The sequence below is a fragment of the Micromys minutus genome, assembly GCF_963924665.1.
Source record: "Micromys minutus genome assembly, chromosome: 1".
NCBI lineage: Eukaryota > Metazoa > Chordata > Mammalia > Rodentia > Muridae > Micromys > Micromys minutus.
Window position 1 is genome coordinate 153,324,044 of NC_137969.1, and position 9,909 is coordinate 153,333,952.

Sequence of the window (9,909 nt, forward strand, 5' to 3'; positions counted from 1 at the left end):
GTTGAACCAGGACCAAGTAAACCATCTAAATAACCCTATAACACCTAAAGAAATAGAAGAAGTCATCAAAAGCCTCCCAACCAAAAAAAGCCCAGGTCCAGACGGGTTCAGTGCAGAATTTTATCAGACATTTATTGGGGATATAACACCAATATTCGCCAAACTATTCCAAAAGATAGAATCAGATGGAATATTACCCAACTCATTTTTTGAGGCTACAATAACCCTCGTACCTAAGCCACACAAAGACCCTACAAGGAAAGAGAACTTCAGACCAATCTCACTTATGAACATTGATGCAAATATACTCAACAAAATCCTTGCAAACCGAATCCAAGAACACATCAAAACCATCATTCATCATGACCAAGTAGGCTTCATCCCTGGGATGCAGGGATGGTTTAACATAAGGAAATCCATCAATGTAATCCACCATATAAACCAACTTAAAGACCAAAATCACATGGTCATCTCACTAGACGCTGAGAAAGCATTCGACAAAATAGAACACCCCTTCATGTTAAAAGTCCTGGAAAGAACAGGAATCCAAGGCCCATATTTAAACATAATAAAAGCAATATACAGCAAACCAACAGCCAACATCAAACTTAATGGCGAGAAACTTGAAGCAATCCCACTAAAATCAGGGACTCGACAAGGCTGCCCACTCTCTCCCTACCTATTCAACATAGTACTGGAAGTCCTGGCTGGAGCAATTAGACAGCAAAAGGAGATCAAGGGGATACAAATCGGAAAGGAAGAGATAAAAACATCACTCTTTGCCGATGACATGATATTGTACTTGAGTGACCCCAAAAATTCCACCAAAGAACTCCTACAGCTGATAAACAAGTTCAGCAAAGTGGCCGGATACAAAATTAACTCAAACAAATCAGTAGCCTTCCTATACTCAAAGGACAACCATGTGGAGAAAGAAATTAGGGAAAAGGTACCCTTCACAATAGTTACAAAAACTATGAAATACCTTGGTGTGACTCTAACTAAAGAAGTGAAGGACCTGTATGACAAGAACTTCAAACCTCTAAAGAAAGAAATTGAGGAGGATCTCAGAAAAAGGAAAGATCTCCCATGCTCATGGATTGGAAAGATCAACATCTTAAAAATGGCCATCCTACCAAAAGCAATCTACAGATTCAATGCAATCCCCATCAAAATTCCAACCCAGTTCTTCATGGAATTGGAAAGAAAAATGTGCAATTTCATATGGAATAACAAAAGACCTAGAATAGCAAAATCCATCCTCAACAACAAAAAAACATCTGCGGGAATCACTATCCCTGACCTCAAGCTATATTACAAGGCAATTGTTCAGAAAACTGCATGGTACTGGTACAGAAATAGGCAAGTGGATCAATGGAATAGAATAGAAGATCCAGAAATGAGCCCTCATGTATATGGTCACCTGATTTTTTGACAAAGGAACAGTAAACATTCAATGGAAAAAGGACAGCCTATTCAACAAATGGTGCTGGTCCAACTGGCACTCAACATGCAAAAGAATGAAAATAGACCCGTTCTTATCTCCTTGAACAAAGCTCAAGTGTAAGTGGATTAAAGATCTCCACATTAAATCAGATACACTGGAACTATTAGATGAGAAAGTAGGGAAAACCTTAGAACACATAGGCACAGAAGAAAATTTCCTGAACAAAACACCAATGGCTCAAGCTCTAAGGTCAAAGATGAACAAATGGGAATTAATGAGATTGCAAAGTTTCTGTAAGGCTAAGGACATCGTCAAGAAAACAAAACGGCAACCAACAGAATGGGAAAAGATCTTTACCAACACCACATCAGATAGAGGCCTAATATCCAAGGTGTACAAAGAACTCAAAAAGCTAGACACCAGAGAATCAAATAACCCTATTAAAAAATGGGGTACAGAGCTAAACAAATCATTTTCAGTTGAGGAACACCGAATGGCCGAAAAACATCTGAGGAAGTGCTCGACATCCTTAGCCATCAGGGAAATGCAAATCAAAACAACCCTAAGATTCCACCTCACACCAGTCAGATTGGCCAAGATCCAAAACTCAGATGACAGCAGATGCTGGCGAGGCTGCGGAGAAATAGGAACACTTCTCCACTGTTGGTGGGGTTGCAAGCTAATACAACCACTCTGGAAATCTGTCTGGCGATACCTCAGAAAATTGGATATACTACTACCTGAAGACCCAGCGATTCCACTTCTGGGCATATACCCCAGAGACACTTTAATACACAACAAAGATATATGCACCACAATGTTCATAGCGGCTCTATTTATAATAGCCAGAAGCTGGAAGGAACCCAGATGTCCTTCAGAAGACAAATGGATACAAAAATTGTGGTACATATACACAATGGAATACTACTCAGCCACCAGAAACAATGAGTTAACCAAATTCTTAAGAAAATGGCTGCATCTACAGAAGATCATCCTGAGTGAGATAACCCAGTCACAAAAGAACAGACATAATATGCAGTCACTGATAATGGGATGCTAACCCCAGAGGCTTGCACTCCCCCAGAAACAACTCACAGACTGTATGAAGTCCAAGAAATAAAGAAAACAAAAAAATATACATATATTCACAAAACAAGAAGACTTTGACTATTTCCATGTTGCGTTTTTTTTGCATGTACTTTACGCTTATTGCAACTAGTACGTTTTCAATGCATACTGTCAAGCCCTTGGAAAAAATCAAGTACTGACTAAAAAACATATTCACGTGGTTTTACGTAAAATTTATTTTAATGTCTGAAAAAGCAGTACTGACAAAAATGTATAATTTTAAGCAAAAAATATTTAACATCTTTACATGTATCTTTGTTTTGCAAAATAAAGTCGTTTATAAAAAATATAGAAATTCATACATGTAATCAACATTATAAACAAACTCAAAGAAAAACATATGATCAACTCATTAGATACTGAGAAAGCATTTGTCAAAATTCAATATCTCTCATGACAAAAGTCTTGGAGAGATTAGGATTTCAAAGTTCATATCTAAACATAGTGAATGCAATATATAGGAAACCAGTAGCCAACATCAAACTAAATGGAGAGAAACTAGAAGCAATCCCACTAAAATCATGAACTAGACAAGGTTGTCCATTATCTCCCTACATATTTAATATAGTACTAGTAGTCTTAGCCAGAGCTTTAAAAAACAAAAGGAAGTCAAAGAGGCACAACTCAGAAATAAAAAAAAGTCAAAATGTCACTATTTGCTGATGATATATTATCATTAAGTGACCCCAAAAATTCTACCAGAGAACTCCTACAGCTGATAAACAACTTTAGTAAAGTGGCTGGTTATAAAATTAACTCAAACAAATGAGTAGCCTTCCTCTACTCAAAGAATAAACATTCTGAAAAAGAAATGAGGGAAAAGATACCTTTTACAATAGTCACAAACAATATGAAATAACATCATGTGACCCTAACTTTGTAAGTGTAATATCTATATGAAAAGAGCTTCAATTCTCTGAAGAAGGAAATTGAAGAAGATCTCAGAAGTTGGAAAGATCTCCCGTGCTCATAGATTGGAAAGATCAACATTGTAAAAGTGGCCATCTTGCCAGAAGCAATAGACAGATTCAGTTTTATCCCCATCAAAATCCCAACTCAATTCTTCAAAGAGTTGGAAAGAACAGTTTGCAAATTGATCTGGAATAACAAAAACCTAGGAAAGAATAATCTGTTCTCAACAATAAAAGAATTTCTGGAGGACTCAAAATCCCTTACCTCAAGCTATATTATAAGTCAAGTAAAAAAAAAAAAAAAAAAAAAAAAAAAAGACAGCCTGTTCAACAAATGGTGTTGGTTCAACTGTCATTCAGCATGCAGGAAAATTCAATTCAATTCTTTCTTATCTCATTGTACAAAAGTCAAGTACAAGTGGATCAAAGAGCTTCACATAAAACCAGGTACACAGAAATATTAGAAGAGAAAGTGGGAAGAATCTTAAAACACATAGATACAAGGGAACACTTCCTGAACAGAACACTAAGGGCTTATGCTCTAAGATATAGAATTGGTCCAATATATTTCATTGGACCCCATGAAATTGTAAAGTTTCTGTAAGGATAAGTACCCTGTCAAGAAGAATAAATGGCAGCCAACAAATTGTGAAAAGATTTTTTTTTTTTTTTGCCTTTTCAAGTTTTTATTTTTATACATTTTTTTGTATTAAAAAGAAAAGCATAATAATTACCACCAATTACAAAGGGCCAGAATAATGAATGAATCACTTCAGCCTGGAAGCAGACACTCTCAATAATATTAATGTTATAATACAAGCTCATTCAAGTATTTTACATTTTTTGTTTGTCTTGTTGAATGTGATATCCTAGCACATGGTAAAGACAATGTACGAGCGTTAAGGTGGAACCTTCTCTGCAAAGCCCATAAGAGTTTTCTTTATGTGAGAACAGGGCTTAACGTTTTCTTCTGCCTCTGCCATCACCATGGATGGAGGAGAGGGTGGGAGCTGGGAAGAACCTAGGGGCCCTTTAACAAGAGAGACTCTGGGGTCCCATCCAGGAGGACCAGACCAGGTAACTCAAACCTCTAGCACTCCCCACCATTAGCCTTGTCTTCATGCCCTTTCCCTCACGTCCAGACCTTCCAAGCAGCTTGCTTTCTTTTGCAAATGTTATCAAAAAGGAGTGGGAAGGAGCTACTCCTTTATATATAAAAAAATTTATTTTTTATAAATCCTACATCTGATAGATGGCTAATAGCCAATATAAACAAGAAATTTAAAAATTAGCCTCCAGAGGATCAAACAATCTTATTAAAAATGGAGTACCAATCTAAACAGAAAAATCTCAACAGAGGAATACTGAATGGCCGAGAAGCACCTAAAGAAATGCTCAACCTCCATAGTCATCAGTGAAATTAAAATCAAAACAACCCTGTAATTCTACTTCACACCAGTCAGAATGGCTAACATTAAAAACTCTGATGACTGGAGATGTTGGTGATTATGTAGAGAAAGAGGAAAACTCCTCCATTGTTGGTAGTGTATGCTGTTAAACTACTCTGGAAATCAGATTTTTGATTCCTCGGAAAATTGGACAAAGTACTACCTGAAAATTCAGCTATTTCACTCTCGGGCACAAAGACACTCAAACATATAACAAAGACAATGCTCCCCATGTTCACAGCAGCCTTATTCACAATAGCCAGAAGTTTGAAAGAACCTGGATGTCTTTCAGTGGAGGAATGGATATGGAAATTGTGGCACATTTACACAATGGAATAGTACTCAGCTATTAGAAACAAGGACTTTATGAAATTCCTAGGCAAATGGATGAAACTTGAGACTATGATCCTGAGTGAGGTAACTCAGTCACATAAGAACACTCATGGTATTCCATCATTGATAAGCAGATACTAGCCACAGAAAGCTCTGAATACCAAAGAAACAATTCAAACCTCATAAAGCTCAAAAAGAAGGAAGGCCAAAATGTGGGTGCCTCAGTCCTTCTTAGACCGGAAAATCCTAACAGGAGGAAAAATACAAGGTCAAATGGAGGAGCAGGAATTGAAGAAAAGATCATTCAGAGGTTGCCTTACCTTGGAATCAACCCCATATGCAGCCACGAAACCCAAGCACTATTGCTGCTGCCAAGAAGGACTTATTGGCAAGAACCCGATAGAGATGCTTTCTCAGGGGCTTTAGCAGAGTCTTACAACTGAGCATGCTTGCAGCTAACTATTTGAGTGAACACAGGGACCCCAATGAAGATGCTAAAGGCAGGACTGAAGGAGTTGAAAGGGTTTGCAATCTCATGGGATAAACAACACTATCAACCAACCAAACCCTCTACAAATTCCATGGACTAAAAGACTAAAACGGACTAAAACTCACAGACCATTAGAAGCTCAAAAAAAAAAAAAAAAGAAAAGAAAAGAAAAGAAAAGAAAAAGGAAAGGAAAGAAAAAAAAAGAAAGAAAGAAAGAAAGAAAGAAAGAGAGAGAGAAAGAAAAAGAAAGAAAGAAAGAAAGGCCAAAAGTTAAAGCATTAGTCCTTTTGGGGGAAAAAGTAAGTGCGCCCTCCCAGAGAGTGGTACATCTAGTACTTAAATCATTAATAATTCAAGAGTTAAGAATATATAACCTTGTGGCAATCATCGGTATTTAAAAATCATTATGTTTAATCATTACACACCATGAAAACTTTGACTATTTCCATGCTACGTTTTGTTTTACATGTACTCTATGCTCATTGTAACTAGTAAGATTTCAATGCATACTATAAAATCTTTTAAAAAAATCAAGTATTGACAAAAATATATTCACATATTTTTATGCAAAAATACTTTTAAAAAGCTGTACATATATCTCTGTTTTTTTAAAAAATAAAGTTGTTTAACAAAGAGAAAGAGAACAAGGAGTGTTTTATAGAAGAATAGAAAAAGGAAAATTTATAATTATAATAAAATCTTAAAGATCACTAAAATAAAAAAAATTAGAGAAAATAAAATCTGTGTGAATATATTCACCTTGTATATTCTATTCTAATACATTTTACTACATTCAGTGTTGCACTTTTATACTTTCACAAAAGAAATTATTTCTTCAGAAATTATTATTCAATATAATTGTTTATTATTTTAAAACTAATATGTAACTAATGCATCTATACTATGATATAGAAAGAGTAAGTGCTGGGTTTCAGTACCAAAAAGATGAAGAGAGTGGGGATATGTTCTGTGAAGGAGGTGTAGTGAGCTATGGGAAAAAGGGGGTGCATCTGGATGGCCCATGTTGGGTATTTCTTCCCCTGACAGACCAGCCACACCAGAGAATAGTATAGAATAGAGTTTATTCCAAGCATGGGGAAGGGAGTTATGAGGGTAGTAGGGGTAATAAGACAGACAGACAGACAGACAGACAGACAGACAGACACACACACACACACACACACACACACACACTGAGAGAGAGAGAGAGAGAGAGAGAGAGAGAGAGAGACAGACAGACAGACAGACAGACAGACAGAGACGGAAAGAGAGGAGTATAGAAACAGAGGCCTGCTATGAGTAGCACATATAGGGGGGAAGGATATGAGATGAAATAGAGGCAAGAAGGCAAGAGCAAGAGAGGAGCAAGAGAAGCAAGAGAGTGAGTAGGGGTCAAGCAACCTCCTTTGTAGTGCCAGGTAACTGCAGAGAGGAGTTTAGACAAAATGATATCCATAAGTGTATAAGATTTTCTTTTACTACATTGTACATTGTTTATTATACACATGAGCTTGAATTCTTCGATGATCTGAAATTTTTCTGATAAATAAAACCCCTTCAACTGAGGGCAAATTGGCTGTTTTGCCTCTGACTTGATATTATTTGAATGACTATTCATGATAATATGAAGTTAATGATTTCTCTTAAAATACTAGGCGTTCATTTTGAATGAGGAGATTTATATATCACTTTGTTTATATACATGTTTATATTCAACATAGGTTGAATTCAATTAATAAAACATGCTTAAAGAAAAAAAACAAAGTTGAATTAGATTATTTTTAAGAATTTTATTGAATCTGTAGATTGCTTTTGTTAGGATAGCCATTTTTACTATGTTAATCCTAATGATCCATGAGAATTGGAGATTTTTCCATTTTCTCATGTCTCCTTTGATTTTTTTTTTCTTCTGAGGCTTAAAGTTTTTATACAAATCTTTCACTTGCTTGGTTAGAGTTGCAACAATACATTTTATTTTTTTTTTTTTATGACTTTTTGGAATGGAGTTGTTTCCATAATTTCTTTCTAAGCCTGTTTATCCTTTGTGTATAAGAAGGCTATATATATTTGTTTGAATTAATTTTATGCCCAGCCTCATTGTTGAAGATGTTTATCAGCTGTAGAAGTTCTCTGATGAAATTTTTGAGGTTCCTTATATATACTATTGTGTCATCTGCAGATAGTAATGTCTTGACTTCTTTCTTTATAAACTGTATTTCCTTTAGCCCCTTTTATTGTCTAATTTTTCTGGCTCAAATGTTGACTACTATATTGACTAAATAGAAAGAGAGAGTGGGTAGCCTTGTCTTGTCCCTGATTTTAGTGGAATTGCTTTATGTTTCTCTCCTTTTAATTTGATGTTGGCTAGTAATTTGCTGTATATTGCTTTTATTATTTAGGTATGTGCCTTGAATTCTTGATCTTTTCAAGTCTTTCAGCATGAAGGTGTGTGGTATTTTGTCAAAAAATTCTTCAGCATCTAATGAGATAGTCATGTGATTATCTTTTATCGAGTTTATTTATATAGTGGATTACATTGATGATTTTCCATGCATTGAACTATTTCTGCATCCCTGGGATGAAGCCTACTTGATGTGGTGAATTAGCTTTTTGATTTGTCCTTGGATTTGATTTGTAGGAATTTTTTTTGAGTATTTTTGAATCAAATTTCATAGGCAAAATTGGTCTGAAGTTCGTCTGTTGGGTTTTTGTGTGGCTTAGGTATCAGAGTATTTGTAGCTTCGTAGAATGAATTAGTTAGGGTTCCTTTGATTTATATTTTGTGCAATATTTTGTGGAACATTATTATTAGTTCTTTGAAGGTTGGTAGAATTCTGGACTAGAACCATCTTTCCCTGGGCTAGGTTTTGATTAGGAGACTTTTATTGTTTGCTTTATTTCTTTTTAGCTGTTATGCAAATATTTAGATGCCTAATTTGATACTGATTTAACTTTGGTACCTGTGTCTATAGAGAAAATTATCCAGTTTATCTACATTTTTCAATTTTGTTGAGTATAGGCTTTTGAAGTAGGATCTGATGATTTCTTGAATTTCCTTATAATCTGTTGTTAGGGCTCTCCTTTCATTTCTAATTTTGTTAATTTGGATACTCTCTCTGTGCCCTCTGTTTAATCTGGATATGGGTTTATCAACCTTGTTGATTTTTCAAGTTTTGTTGATTCTTTGTATAGTTTTCTTTGTTTCTACTTCGTTGATTTTTAACCCTGAGTTTGATTTTTCCCTGCATTCTACTCTTCTTTGGTGTGTTTGCTTCTTTTTGTTCTAGAGTTTGCTATTAAGTTTTCAGTATAGGATTTCTTCAATTTTCTTATGAAGGCTCTCATTGCCTTCCTATGTTACTTAATCTTTTCCCCCTACCTCTTTTAATACTCTTTCTTTGATCTGGGCGATTGGTGTTTTGATAAGTACATGATGAAAAAAAAAAATTTTCTGATAGAATCTCTTTGGTGTTCTTTAGGTTTCTTGTACATTTAAGGGCAACTATAATTAATTATTTATTTTTTTAGGTTACGGAACTTTTTTTTTCTATTATGTTGTTGAAGCTATTTACTTGCTATTTAAATTGGGAATCTTCACTCTCTTCTATACCTATTATTTTTAGGTTTAATTTTTTTCATTGTGTCCTGCATTTTCTGGACATTTTGAGTGAGGAGATTTTTGCATTTTGAAATTTTTGACTGTTATGTTAATATCTGCCATGGTATCTTCTATGCCTGAGATTTTCAATTACTTCTCTTGTATATTGTTGGTAATGTTCAGTTCTATAAATCCCCATCCCTTTCCTAGGTTTTCCATTTCTAGGGTTGTCTCTTTTTGTAATTTTATTTATTGTTTCTATTTCCGTTTTAGATCTTATATGGTTTTGATCAATTCCTTCACCTCTTTGATTGTATTTTTGTGTATATCTTTACAAGATTGAGTTTCTGTTCTACTGTATTTATAAAAGAACTTATATTTACCCTCCTTAAGGTCCTCTATTATCTTCATGAGATGAGATTTTACAATGAGGGAAAATACAGCCTAGTAAAAACAAGAAAACTTCTAAACAAGGAAACTAAAAGAAGAAAAAGACAAAGACAAAACTCAACCCACAAAAGCAATAATGGAAGGAAACAGAAACAACTATTCCT